This window comes from Mastigoproctus giganteus, chromosome 8 (assembly GCF_048544385.1).
Source record: "Mastigoproctus giganteus isolate SK-2022 chromosome 8, ASM4854438v1, whole genome shotgun sequence".
Classification (NCBI taxonomy): Eukaryota; Metazoa; Arthropoda; class Arachnida; order Uropygi; family Thelyphonidae; genus Mastigoproctus; species Mastigoproctus giganteus.
Window position 1 is genome coordinate 11,941,684 of NC_143582.1, and position 15,323 is coordinate 11,957,006.

At 40.1% G+C, this 15,323-nt stretch overlaps 1 long non-coding RNA gene across 2 annotated transcripts in view; it reads left to right on the top strand.

Annotated features, from left to right (window-relative positions):
* LOC150081255 (uncharacterized) overlaps positions 1 to 15,323 on the top strand; it is a 265,661-nt gene that overhangs the window by 13,160 nt on the left and 237,178 nt on the right. The gene's annotated exons all lie outside the window — the stretch shown is intronic.

Sequence of the window (15,323 nt, forward strand, 5' to 3'; positions counted from 1 at the left end):
TCACTGGTCATTGAATTATGACCACCTACCTAATATTGGTATTCATGTACCAATATTTGGTTTGTTTGTTGTTTGTTTATTTGGTTTTTAGGAGCATTAGCAACTAAGACCATATTGCTCCGGGATATGCGGTGGTCATTCCCTGACCTTTCCGCATCCTCCGTATTTGGTGGTAGTAGTAGTAGTAGTGGCATGCGATGCAAGAAAGCAAGTGTATGAGCTTATGCAGCATCAGCCAAACAAAAACAAAAAAAAATCACACCATTCCCTCCAAATGCCTGTCCAGTTCCTCTTTAAATTTATTCAACCTATCAACTTCCACAACGACAGATGAAAGTTTATTCCAGCAATTAACCACACGCTGGCTAAAGGCAAATTTCCGCACATCTATTCTACATCTGTCTTTTCTTAATTTGAATTTATGCCCCCTTAGGTTTGTAATCTGAACAAGTGGAAGGATCCCATCAGAATTCAGCGTGCTCAACCCATTCAAGGCCTTATACACCTCAATCAGATCACCGCACAGGTGCCTAGTCTCCAGCCACTGCAATTTGCAGAACTTAAGCCTCTCTTGGTAAGAGGATCCCTTCATTCCCCTCATCAATCTTGTTGCCCTTCTCTGTACACGCTCAAGTAAATCTACATCCTTCCTAAAATGAGGCCTCCAGACCTGTACGCAGTACTCAAAGCGTGGCCTGACCATTGCTTTATACAGAGGGACAATCACCTCCTTCTCCCTGCTAGCAAAATTCCTATATATCATTGACAAAACCTCATAACCTGCTTTGGCAGCCTGTCTGCATTGCTCAAAAACCTTCATATCTGACTGCACAATTACTCCCAGGTCTGTTTCATTTTCTACCACCTTAAGTGTAGTACCACACAGTTGGTACGTTTCTCTGGGGTTACTTCTACCCATATGCAGTACTTTGCATTTGTCAAGGTTAAACTTCAGTTGACACTTCTTAGCCCATCTGCCCAAATTATCTAGATCCTGTTGCAATAGCACACTACCATTACTGTCATTAACAACCCTGCCAACCTTTGTATCATATGCAAACTTCGACATTAAGCGTGATATACCTTCATCAATATCATTGATAAATATACAAAACAACAGTGGACCTAACACCGAACCCTCTGGGACTCCACTAATAACATTAGTCCACGAAGAGCAGCACCCATTGATTACCACCTTCTGTCTTCTCCCACTTAACCATCCTTGTATCCATTGTAGCAACTTACCCTTAATACCATTCTGCTCCAATTTGTACAATAGTCTTCCATGCACAACAGTGTCAAAAGCTTTCCTGAAATCCAAATATATGATATCAAAATTATTTTTTGCATCCAGTTCCTTTGTAACCACATCATAATATCCTATCAAATTTGTCAAACAAGACCTTCCCTTAACAAACCCATGGTGAAGGGCTCGAACCCCGGTCTAATCAAGAAGCGTGTGCTACGCACTGCTGCTCCTTTCCACCTGGCTACAGTGGTGCCGAATCCAATATTTGGTCATTGGCTCCACTAGATATCTAACCAGGTCTGTAGGGATCAGAAGCCATGCTAACTGCAAGACTTTCCACAATATCGGAATAGATGACGATTGCCTGTTTATACGCCTCACTTCTGTTCCAAAACATCCCACAGGTGTTCAACTGGATTGAGATCATTTGTAGGCCAATCAAGATGGATGATATCTTCACTGTGTTCTTCGAACCACTCATGCACAGTGCAGTCCGGATGACACGGAGGATTATCGTATTGGAAGATCCCATTATTGCCAGGGGAAAATGCAACATGGCAAGGGCACATGATCTCCTAAGAGCTGCCGGTAGACCTCACTAGTGAAACCTTGGTCCATGCGCACCAGGGGTTCTAGTTCTTACCAGCCAAACATGCCTCATATTAAGCAACTACCGCCACCTGCCTGGATGTGGGCACCATGCATGATAGGTCCATGGACTCGTGTTGCTTCCGCCAAACACAAAGGCGTTCTTCAGGGTGCTGCGTAATCCTTTTCAATTCTGTCGGCAGGAGGTGATTTATCCCGTTCGACACCATTCTTTATACACCTTAACCATAGTGGGCCGTCAGCAACCGAAAAAACGTGCCTTTTCTGATATGGAAGCACCAAAGCACAAGCTCCCACAATTATGCCCTTTTAACACTCCGTGATATCTTTACTAAGTCCATATCTACTTTTTTATCACTTTGACTTGCACCAGATGCAAATTACCACTACTCTAGGGTACCAACTATGAGCCATAGTCCATTACGGATGGGATGGTCATAATTCAAAGATCGTTGAGTGTATATTTTCCCGATAACCAGGTTGTTTGTGTAGAAGCTACCTTATTTCAGGGCTCATCAATCTTTGTGTGTTATTTTTTGTTTTTGCGCCAACGTAATCGAGGCTATGAGGCGTCAGTGTATATCTGTAAAATATGTGCATTATGTTTTATAGAAAAACAGTAGCACAAAACCCAAAGAACAATATCGACTTGCCTGGTGCACAACCCATCGTAACTGGTCACTGGAACATTGAAAAGCAATATTATGGAGCGAAGAATCATGGTACACGGTTCTCCAATCAGATGAGAATGGCTGTGTGCCTTGCAGGATGCAGCGAGAGCGTTATTTACCAGTGTGTCGTCCCGACTGTGAAGTTTGAGCTCGAATCATTGGTGGTAATTGTTGCTATGCGATATATTGATATTCCTGCTCGTCCTACGTTGTGGTAGCAATATGGAAGTTTTTCTGTTTTAGCATGGCAATGTACCATATCATACTGCACAGCCTGTAGTAATTTGTTTTGAAGACGTGCGCGTAAAAGATAAAGTGGAGTACTAAGTGTATCGACCTTAATCAACTCTGAACACCTTTTGAATGAAGTGCAATGTCGGCTTCGGGAATGGCTGATTGCAGGCTAATGTTCCTGCAATCACTCATTGATTTGACTACTGTGTTGAAGAAGAAATGGAACCAAAATACCTTCTTGGTGTTATCAATTAACGCCAAAGGTGGGCCGACTCGCAATCAATAAAAAGTTATTTGAAAGCTGTAGGTGTCCGGTTATTTTTGGTAATATATTGTACCTTGAGATATGGTAATTAGCAGCAAGATTTAAATATTGTAGTCATCTCTTTCTGCTGTAGATGTATAACAGAAGGTTTGTTTATTCACTGTTTTGTAATTTATCAGGTCATTAATCAACTTGATAATTCGCATCTGCAAGTTTATTCACCTGTGATGAAAAACTGTTTTCTTCGTCTTTATTTTGGAGTATGTGGTTTTTATTAGATTGGTTTCTCATACTGAGGTGATGGTGATTTATTAAACTGTATGAGATTTATACGATCGGTTATTTGGATAATTGGTATTTCTCAGATGATTTAATACGTACTTGATGCTCCGCTAATTAGATATCTGATGGATTTCTTTTTACCTAAGATTTGGGGATTTCTGTTCATCAAGGATCTCCAAGGGGAAAAAAAAATAGTTTGTTTTGTTAATCGTCAAAGCAACTAAGGCTACCAGTTAATATACTGTGTCTGTCTATTGGGTGTAGGGTCCTCGTGGATAGCGCAGTTGGCAGAATCGCCGTTAGTCGGTCTCAGGCGAGGAAAGCATGGTTTTTCTCCCGGAAACTCGAGATTTTCATGCAGAAAAACAGAATATCGACCTCAGAAAACACGCAATTTGCAGACAATATACACGGAACAATATGGCCTTAGTCGCTGATGCTCCTAAAACCTAATAACAATAATTTTGCGTCTAGGCGGTGGTCGATTTGCCTGTTTCCTAGACGAAACACCAATTTCCGGGATAAAAAACAATGCAATCTTCGTCTTAGATAGATTCAGTCAGCCACGTTGTTAAAAAAAAAGCCCATAATAGAAGATATCTGATGGATTTCTTGTTTACTTAAGATTTTAGGGATTTCTGTTTATCAAAGATCTCCAAGGGGAGGAAAAATTGTTTGTTTGTTAATCGTCAAAGCAACTAAGGCTTCACCAGTTAATATATTACATCTGTCTAATCTAGGCTGTGATCGATTTGCCTATTTTCTGAACGAAACACCCACTTCCATCCTCGTTGGTAGCACAGTTGGTAGAATCGCCATCCTCCCCACACCACATGAAAAAGAGCTGTGTTCAAGTCCTGTCAATGACTGGAGGAATTTTTATGGTCCTTTTCACAACGTGGCTGAGTTAGTCGGTCTCTGGAAAAGGTAGCACGGTTTTTTCTCCCGGAAACTCGGGTTTTTCGTACAGAAAAGAGAAAATCGACTTCAGAACACACACGCGATTTACAGACAGTATACGGAGCAATATGGCCTTAGTTGCTGATGGTCCTAAAAAACCCCATTACAACAACAATATACCCTTTCCTGGAGAAAAAAACAATGCAATCCTAGCCTGAGACAGATTAAGTCAGTCATGTTGTGAAATAAAAGCCTATAATAGTTCCTTGCGCCATTAAGAGGATTCGAACCCACACGTTTTCCACTCGGTGTTTGGAGGACGGTAATTATATCCACTGTGCTGCCAGCGAGGGTAGGAAAAAAAATTACGGTCCGATAGTGAACACCAAAAATCGGTAGAATGAAAAAGGAAATCGATAAATTTAACCAACTAATTACATTAAATAAAATCTGCATTTTTTTTCTTCTTCAAACAGACAGTAGAACAACTAAGAACGCTTGGACATCAACCGAATTAGTTCCTTTTATACTAATGTGCAAAAGAACACAGAAAACGACTCCACTTTTAATTTCAGAGACGAAATTCAAGAGGGAACATCCCTTCTTTTTCGGACTCACACACTCACTCCACTTCAACAATTTTCTTCTGCTTGCATAGCTTTCTTCGACATTAAAACCATGGAACTTAAGTAGCCAATAAGTCGCTGTTCTGGCACGCTAAAACTATACCGAATAATGTTACATATACACAAAGCAACTGACTTCGTCATTGTCTAGCTTGCATTTAATTAAGGCCGGGTGTACGTGTGTGTGAAAGAGAGAGAGTGGTAGTAAGCCTGGCTGGCTGACGAGATATTAAAAGTATGCCTAATTAGGGGAGCATGCTTCAAAGGGTTCAACCCGATGGTTTCATCCAGGTATGCTAATATAGGAGCTACAAAAAACGCCGTTTTTCTACCAACAGTAAACGCAAGGGAAAGCATCTGGAAGAATGACACATCTTAAAGAGTTAAGAGTGCCCACAAAGGTGTGAAACTATATATTTTAACCTCTACTAGAGTACGTTGAGGCGTTCCATTTTTTGTGTCCTTTTTCGCGTTTATAAATTTAAATGTTAACTTACATTAATACGGGTATGTACACAAAAACATAAAATGGTTTCTTGTTGTCAAGTGTGGCATGTGCTACCATTCCCTCCCCTCCCCTCCCTTCCAAACCCACGTTGTACGTAACTATACGTTGGTTTGCATCAACAACAAAACTACCCACTCTTTCGCTTCCTAGAAAACGAAAAATGTTTGAAGTCTCTTGGCACTTTGCCAAAATAAAAATAAGATTTTCTGTCATGCGCCTTAGGCGCATCACACAAAATGAACCTTGATATGCAGAAATAATTCTTTAAGTGAACGAAAATGAAATTCGAACTGGGAGACCTAAATACTACAGAAAGGGAGGTACAGTTTTTTTTTCTATCAAGTACCTGTAAATGAGTGTGGGATACACGAAATTTACAAAAAAAAAAAAAGTCTGAAACCTCATGGCTTTAGTTACCTTGGGACTTCAAAAAATGAAACAATGCGAATAAGAGGCTTCAACATAGTCAATCGTAATGGTGCCCTTGTGGGTAGCACAGGTGGTATAATCATCGTCCTCCCCACAGTGGGTGGAAAAGACCTGAGTTCGAGTCTTGTCAATGACGCGAGGAACGTGGCTGAGTTAGTCGGTCTCAGGCGAGGGCAGCATGGTTTTATCTCCCAGAAACTAGAGTTTTTCGGTCACCATAATACCGTACCACAACAACAACAACAACGTAATGGAGTTACTTGTAAAAGTAAACAAGGTTTATAAATATTCATAAATATTTTTATTTTGTGGTTGTAGGATAATAATGCAAGCTGGATGTTCGTTTTTCCCCTTAGCACTTCGAATAATAGATGGATTCTAACTCTTAAAACAATTTTGGAAGAAATTCAACAACATCCATAAAGCCATTAATATTATTGATGAAGTCTGTAATGACGTTTCCTCCATTTGAATTAACGGTTGATGGAAAACACTATGGAGAGAAGGGTGTAACGTCAGAATATTTTAAGAAAGTGTAACGAAAATCTAAGCCGAGATTGTTCAATTAGGCAAATAGTTGGGCTTCTAGAGATTTCGGGAAAGACAATGTTGAAGACTTTATTCCCTTATATGATGAATCGTTGACAAAAAGAAGGGATTAATTCGGGTGGAAAAATTCAGATCAGAAGAAGAAGAAAATAGAGATGAAGAAACAGATTCTTTAAGATTTCTTAGATCCTGACGTGGTATAGGTAGTGGGTTCAGGAAATTCTATAAGGTGCTGCGCTACAGTGAGCTGTATGGTGAAAAAAATTACACTAACTCTCACTGGACAGATTTTTCACCCCAAAGAAATATGTTGCCCCATGAAATTCTGAAAAGACCGAAGATTAGAAAAAGGAGTCTTCAAGAACCTCCTTGGACTGGAGACGTATTAATGTTTCCCCTTTCAATAGTATTGCTGGAGAGAATTGGCTAACTACACCACGACGCCTGTGGTTTAGGACGCGATTTAGTATTATCTCAACAAGAATGGTACCTTGAATAGATCAGCATGAGTTCATAAGGAATTTACAAGAATGGTAATGCCTGACCATTCTGGTAAATTACTACGGTATATTCATTAAATAGCTAGATGCAGGTATCAATTTTGACACTGTATATCTGTACTTTAGTGAAGCCTTTGATTCCGTCTCTAATGGGAGGCTGTTACATAAACCAGAAAAAACAAGGATTACTGGTAAGATCCTCGACTGATCGTAGGTTGGCTAAAAGATGGCCAGAGGGTTGTTATAAATTATGAGTTTTTCAGCGTGGGTCAGCATAACAAGTGGGGTTCCTTAGGGTTCAATGATGGATCCCTTTCCATTTATACGTTTCATAAATGATACTGATGAAGGTATCCAATGGAAGCTGTCAAAATTTTCTGATGCTTTGAAGGGGGAAGGGTGGTGAACCATCTGAGCAAGGCTCCATGTGGCTTCAAAAAATACTTGGATCGGATCGGTAGTATATATGGTCCGGAGGTATCTAAATCAGGAGAGAATATATCTTGGATCGTCTGCTGTGGAACCCCATACGTCTGAGTGTGTGGCGCATCGTAATTTGGGATATTGTTCTTGCACTCCCCATATTGTATTGCGATGTCATCTGTCGCACAGTGACCTGCCGTTGAGCCAGTATAACGCACTGTACCATTCGTTCACTATGAACGTCAACCTTGCGTGATCCTTTATAGTTCTGTCGGCAGGAGGTTGTTTGATCCGTTCACATCATTCATCGTACACCTTGACCACAGTGGGCCGTGAGCAATCGACAAGACGTACCGTTTCGGATATGGAAGCACCCGAACTCCCACAATCATGCCCTTTTGAAATTCCGTGATATCTTTACAACGCCCCATAACCACTACTTCATTACTTTGACTTGCACGACCAGATACAAATTACCACTACTATAGCGTACGAACCTGTCCTGCCTTTTATACTGAGAACTATATGGTATAGTCCATTATGAATGGGGTGGTCACAATTCAGTGATCACTGAATGTAATTATAATGTATTCGCGCTATGTGAGTTATCTTCCCAGTTGACAGAGGCTATGTAGAGCTTTCAGCTGTCATCTCCTTTCTCGAAATTAAAACTCATCCTTTGCCTTTAACAACTGTTGTCTTTCATCGTTGAACTTAGAACTCCATACTGAAGACTATCAATTTATGACAACTCTGTCTTCTATCTTTTAGCCAATCTGCGGTCCAGCGTGGAATTCTACTGCCTTAACGAAACCATACTGGATCTAATCAAGATAGTATTCGTGTCGAGATGGTCCTGAATCACAGAAGTCAAACTTATTGGCCTATATTTACCGAACTCCTTTTCTCTTTAGCATCACCTTTTTGGACGAGGGATGCATTAGCACTTCTCTAGTCCAAGGGGATATTCCCGGAGTAAAATAACACGCTCAATAATATTCCCAGTGGTTTCATTGGAACTTTTCCATTCTCTAAACCCTCGTGGGTAGCATAGTTGGTAGAATCGCAGTCCTCCCCACACCAGGTGGAAAGGACCTGAGTTCGAGTCCCATCGATGACGTGACGATTTTTTATGGGCCTTTTTCACAACGTGGCTGAGTTAGTGGGTCTCAGGCGAGGGTAGCATGGTTTTCTCCTGGAAACTAGAGTTTTTCATCCAGCAAACATAAAATCGACCACAGAACACACGAAATTTACAAACAATATACACTTACTCATACAAACGGAATCACGTGATTATCTCTAACCTTCTCGTATTAATTTTGAAAATAAAATAGAAAATCTGATTCATTATTTAGGATTAGCTTAAAGTAGTTTTTCTTTATATTATTAAAAATTATAAGAGTGGGATGAGAAATTCAAAATCACACCAATTTTTTTGGTATTTTTACTTCAATTTACAAGAAACAATTTTTAACTACGAACTTCATGGACTTTGAAGATCACTGTAATCAATTTAGTTGATGATTACAATGTGGTCTCTGTACTCTGCAGTTGAGAAGAGAGTTATAAAAAAACACAATTGTTTCAGGTAGAATATCAACGAACCGAACAAACACACATCCTCTGCTGATTACGGTCGATAAGAGTCATAACAACACATGTTCTCTGAGAAAATCAGCCAAGCATGAATAATTTCTCCATCTTTGCACACAAACTGTCAGCCATGTTTTTTTTCTAACCATCTTTGAGTGTCTGTAACCGTGAGATGGGTTTTTATGTACTGAGGGAGGTTAAATATAATTTCTGCAGTCGGTGTCACTGGTTTATGACAATCAGACGAGTACCACGTCACAGCGTACAACAGACAAGACCAACAAGGATTAGTTTCCATAACGGGGCTGTCCAGATTAGGTCTTATTCTTGCCATAAGTTTTCCTTGTTCATAAAAGGTATAATTTAATAAACAAACCGCATATATATTATTTCTGATGGTAAACGGGAATCATGTCGTCAGCCAGTACCAGCGCATGTTCCATTCTTTGGACACCTGCTTTCCTCCCAAGTTTACACCGGAAAAACAGCAGGAAATTGCTAGGTTCTCCACCTGGTGGCAGACTAATGGCATGACAGATAGCATCGGTGAGACCCGCCTCTTGAAATCCACAACGGTGACACGTTTGCACGTAACTTGAAGTGACTTGTGATTCTCTGAATACGTAACAATAGAGCTTTTCAAAATGACACATTGTTGCGCGCGCGCCGAAGTTGGTCGTTTGGCGAAAACTAACCATAAAAGATAAAAAGCGGGAAATGGCTGGCGGTCAATAGGATTTATGCTATTCTTAAAGTTCAATCAAATGTTTAAGATATATGTTTATGACTTTTTGGAGATAGAGAATTTCAGAAGAGGAGGGAGGAAGGACTGAAAGGAAAAGAAAGCTATAAAACTTTGCTATGTGATATCGCGCTTGTTATTTGTGACTGTTATCTATGGACAAGAGAAGATTGGGCTTGATGTTGACTTTTTTTTTTTTATATCTCTTGCTGTTCTTAGACTTTCAAGAAGTCCATCAAACTTTTATTTATAATTTGTCTTTGATGCGAAACAGGAAGTTGTCGAAAAATAAATTTCCAATGTGGGAGAGGTGAACCAATCATCATTTTCGGATATAGGTGAGCGTAATAAATAATAAAACTAATAAAAAAAGTGTTATTAGATTGCTGGTGAAAAAGGTTTGTATCCCAAAGAATCCGTATTTGAAGAATTTTATAATAAATGGTTTCCTATTCCTATTTATTGGTTTGTTTCCTGTCGTTTGGTTTCCTAATTATTGGTTTGGTTTCCTATCGTTTGGTTTTCTATTTATTGGATTCGTTTCCTATCGTTTGGTTTTCTATTTATTGGATTCGTTTCCTATCGTTTGGTTTTCTATTTATTAGATTCGTTTCCAATACGTTGGAACATTCCGATGATACTTTTAAAGGATTGGAATGAGTGATGTGTCCGTGTGTATTCATGGAGGAGTTCAGTAAAGTGTGTGTGTTGGGGAGGGAAATGATCTGGCTTTCAATTTTCACGCTTATTATTTTAAATGACTGTAATTTCAAGATTCGTTATCTTATGAAACACATTCGTAACATGAAGTTAAACTAGTGAAGGCATCACCTTTTAAAGAAAAACATGGTAATACAGAGCTACCACTTACACAGCAAACATTAGAATCACCAAGGGGGGGGGGGTTAAGTTAAATTGAATTAATAACGAAACTACAACAACCTCAAGTGAAAAGGTCATTTGGCATGCAAATTATAGGCCTGTAGATAACTGCTCATGTAATTATGGCAAAAGGAGCAGGGTGTTCAACCGTTGTCAACAATGCTCTAACTATAAAAGAATCGCTCACACACACACACACACACAAAACAGTGATGCATTTCCTCTCCTAATTTCTTTTTACGCTCTTTCCGAGGGGCCCCGAATTGTGCTTGATGATAGGGTTTTCCCTAAGGTTTCAACAAGTGTCCGTGTCAATTTGCCGAAACAGGCTCCTCGAGATCACCATGGCAACTGCACACGACTTAGACGATTCAGCCCTATAATGGTAAGGTAAGTGCTGGTCAATCCCGTTGTAATCTTGCTTCCAGCTAAGCATTCGAGAGAGGCCAGCTAATAACCATAATCATGACAAAATGGGGAAGGTATTTATTATAGGAACTAACCAACAAGCCTCACCCCTCGCTCTTTCTTACATTTAATCATAGCTATACAGAAGCTTTTGGTACATTTTGGGGAGGCCGATTTCTTCGAAACTATAGATAGGGCAGATGTAAGTCTAACTGGGAAAAAAATAACCACTGAAGAGACAAATATAAGAGAGCAGTGAGAGTTTAAAAGTTTGGTCAAGTTTGAATATTAAACCAAAAAGAAAAGAAAAAAAGAGAAGAATGGCAACTGCAAGTAAGAAAATTTGAATTCAATATGACTGCAATTCCATAAAGCTACTGCATTGTATGCTAGCAACAAAATGTTTTCCGTAAAATAGTAATCAAATATATAAACAGACCCCCATCGGATTCTTCCCCCCGACCCCGCTACAAGAGAACATAAAACCAACACGTATTTCCTTGACAAAAAAAAAACAGCCAATAGATGTGGGAATGTTCGAGTAGCGTGACAGTTTTACCTTATTGGATAGAGGAAGACAAAGAAAATAGCTATATATCAGCAAGTGACACTACCGTCACGCCCCCTATCGTGCTAAAACCTACTTTCGTCTGCAGAAAGGCAATTAAACACCAGTTTGAAAAATTCATATCTTTCGGTTGTTGGCTGTGCTATATAGGAAACAGTGGCGCATTGTGCCGTCTCTTATAGATTATTTTTAACGAGCTTTGAAATAAATGGTATTTGTTTATTTATGAATACAGATACGTTGTTAATAGATAAATAAAACGATGTATTTAAATGGGATATTAACTCAAAAAAAAAAGCAATCCAACTACCGCTATTCTGCGGTTTCCCCTTCGAAGAAATCTTGCGAAGTAGTGAAAGAGTACCCACATTTATTCAGGAAAAGTTATGGTTCCTCCATCATCATGCTCTTTTACTTTGAACCGCCTGCGCCTAAGCATCATATGCAAACCACCTGGATAACATTTTTAATTTTCCAGAAATATTTTTCAAAGCCTAAAAAAATTTTAAGAGTATTCTAAAGGGCCCTAAGAGAAAAGACAACGGTTTACAGATAAGAATTTAAGATGCAATGCATCCTTTTGCCTGTAATACAGAGGCTTCGTAAAATTTCTACCAATTTATGACAAGTATCGAAGGACTTTCTGTATTTCTCCTGAAAAACAGTTTTTAATTGGATAAATGATGTTGGTCTACATGGAGGGACTCTCACATTTATTTCTAATTCGCCCCGCAAAGGTGGCCCCGCAAAGCTTTGAGCGGAACAGTTCTCAAGCATTACATTATTCTATTCAAACGAAGCCATCATATATCAATTTTTGTTACGGGGGGGACTGCTCATTTGAAGATCCTGGGACATAAAGTTGCATTGGTGTTGGAACATAGTTGTCAGGGATATTTCAATAGAGTTCCTTCTTGCAAGATACGATATCGGGACGATGGTTCACAAAAGCCATCGATCCAGTAGTGTTCCACGAAAAGTATTAATAACAGTATTAAGAAGGAGTTTTTAACGGACTTCTTTCTGCATCTGCTAAAAAAATCGCGATCATTCATACATCATTAATGAAAAAAATCTCTGCTTGGAAAAAATTAATATATAATATCAAGTATGACGCCATCCCCATGGTGCAATTCTCTGGAACTTTCTAGAAGTGGTTCGTGTGCGAAGACTGGAATCTTGCACCAGTCTTCCTGTAAGGTCTCAACTAGTTCACTTTTTGAACTAGGATGGGTTTTTTTTTTTTTTTTTGCTCTATAAAGTTAAAACCTCCTACTGTTGTAAACCTTCCAATGTTGTAAATCTGGGTGAAACTGTTCTTTGAAATTTGGGTGAAGTACAAAACACCCTGGTTAGAGACTGGTTAAATGTTGCCTAACAGGAGCAACTTTACGAAAGATACCTTGACAATCAACACTGTTTTTCACTTTTTAACAGTAGCTGTGTTTGATATCTCGGCGCTCTGTCAATGTTTTGCAGGATCAGGACCACGCAGCACTATTCCGCCGACTCTGCCTATTGTTATTGTAGTAGGGTTTTAGGAGCATCAGCGACTAAGGCCATATTATTCTGCGTATACTGTCTGTAAATTGCATGTTGTTTGTGGTCGATTTTCTGTTTGCTGGAGTTTCTCCGAGTTTCTGGGAGGAAAAACCTTGCTACCCTCATCTGAGACCGACTAACTCAGCCACGTTATGATAAAGCCCATAAAAGTACCTCACGTTGTCCACGGGATTCAAACTAAATTCATTTCCACCCGGTGTGGGGAAGATGGCGATCCTACCAACTGTGCTTCCCAAGAGTGAGCGACTCCGCCTGTGTAGGAGTCACGATGTTTTGAATCCAGTGTGTCCCACTCCCTTTTCCACAGTTCTGTGGAGGGTCATACTGCAGAAACTAAATCTAATCTGTAATAATAATGAAACTTGTACCTAGCTGGAAGCAGAATGAGAGATCCCGCACGGTTTACAAAAACATCAACATTTTAAAATCCTGGAAATATAAGAAAGAAATCGGCCATTCGTATTGACAAAGATCTTTAAGAAAGGTGACCGTTTCTCTTTATATGATGCTTGTAGGCCTGCCTTGTCGTTGAAACAGTTTTTGCAGACAGCAACATTTAAACTGTATAGATGTTTGTTTGTTATTTGTTTTTTAGGAGCATTAGCAACTAAGGCCATATTGCTCCGGGAATATGCGGTGGTCATTCCCTGACCTTTCCGCATCCTCAGTATTTGGTGGTGACGGGCTCGAACCCCGGTCTAATCAAGAAGCGTGTGCTACGCACTGCTGCTCCTTCCCACCTGGCTACGGAGGTGCCAACTGTATAGAAGATGCAATGGTCTTAATTTTCACTTTAGAAGAAACTTACCTTTTAACTAGTTGTCTTGATATTCCATTGGTTTTCATCATTAGTGCTGTTATTACTTGCTATTTGATGAGGAATCTGTTAGTCCTGAAACAGGCTGTCACAGCAATCGCAAATTTTTAAACAAATCGCCAATTCTGGAGAAACCATTTGTTTGAAAGTAGTGCAATACCGGGGCAACGCATTACAAAAGCAAGTGTTCTGGTTTGAGAGTCAAGACCATTGTATTATCTTTGCAGTTTAAATCCTGGTGGAAGCAAAAACAGAGGAAAGTACAAGATGGTATTGCAAACGTATTATAACTTCTCCGAGGCCATACAGATTTAGCTATATAACCTTGAATTTCTCTTTGCGTTATCTTTATTCGGTTAAATTGATAACATATCGCAAATTGCTCTTGAAAATTACAGCTATGTGTCTGGTCATACAGCGGTAGCGTGAGCTGGTGACAGTTTGACGTCACTTTAGAACACAGTATCTAATCTGACTTTCTTAAAGTTATTGATACCTAATATTAATATAGAATTATAAGCCAAAACATTATGACCACCTGCCTAATAACGTATTTGGCCACCTTTCGCCGTGATAACCGCTTGCATGCATCCGGCGTGGCATCGACTCCATGGGACACAAAAGGTATCATCAGTTATCCTGGACCAGATAGACCAAAGGGCGTCTGGGAATTCGACAACGGAGCGAGCCACTAGCTTGGACTGGTAAATGCTGAGTTTCACCGCATTGCACAAATGTTCAAACGAAATGCTTCGACATGTTCCGCAAACCATTCCTGCACAATTTTGGGCTTGTGACACGGGGCGTTGTCTTGAAAGAGTCCGGTGCCATCTGGATACACGGTCACCATGTACGAAAAAACTCCGAAACAATGCCGAGTTAGAATCTGGCGGTTAGGGTGTGTTCAATAGGGATAAGGATACCTGTGATGTTCATGAAAACATTCCCTATATCATGATACCACTGCCTGTTTTCGTCCAACCTTGCAATATAGTTGCGGCTGTTCACCTGCTCGCCGTCGAATACGCACCCGTCCATCGGCATGGAGGAGCTGGAACTTTGATTCATCAGACCGGGCGACACCTTTCCATTTGTCTAATATACAAGGATAATGCTCCCGTGCCCACTGCAGGTGGAGGCATCGATAACGGTCGGTCAACATGGGCAAATGAACAGGTCGACTACTCCGTAGGACTATCTCCAAGTGCATCCACTGGATGGTGCAGTCAGAAACATTTCTCGGTGCACCTTGGTTGTAGTCTGTCATTACTGAGGGAACATTAGCTGCCTGTTTCCCCCAGGACAGCACGTGCCAACCGCCGTTCACCTAGTGGTGGTCTCCCCGTCCCGACACGTTGGGCGGTTGTGTATCCCTCTTCGAACAATTCCCGCCACATCTTCATTATGGCGGCCCTTGAAGAGCCGACAATACCTGTTGCTGAGATACTGGTGAAATATGGACAATTTTCCATGTAGTAGGGTTTTTTTAGGAGCATCAGCGA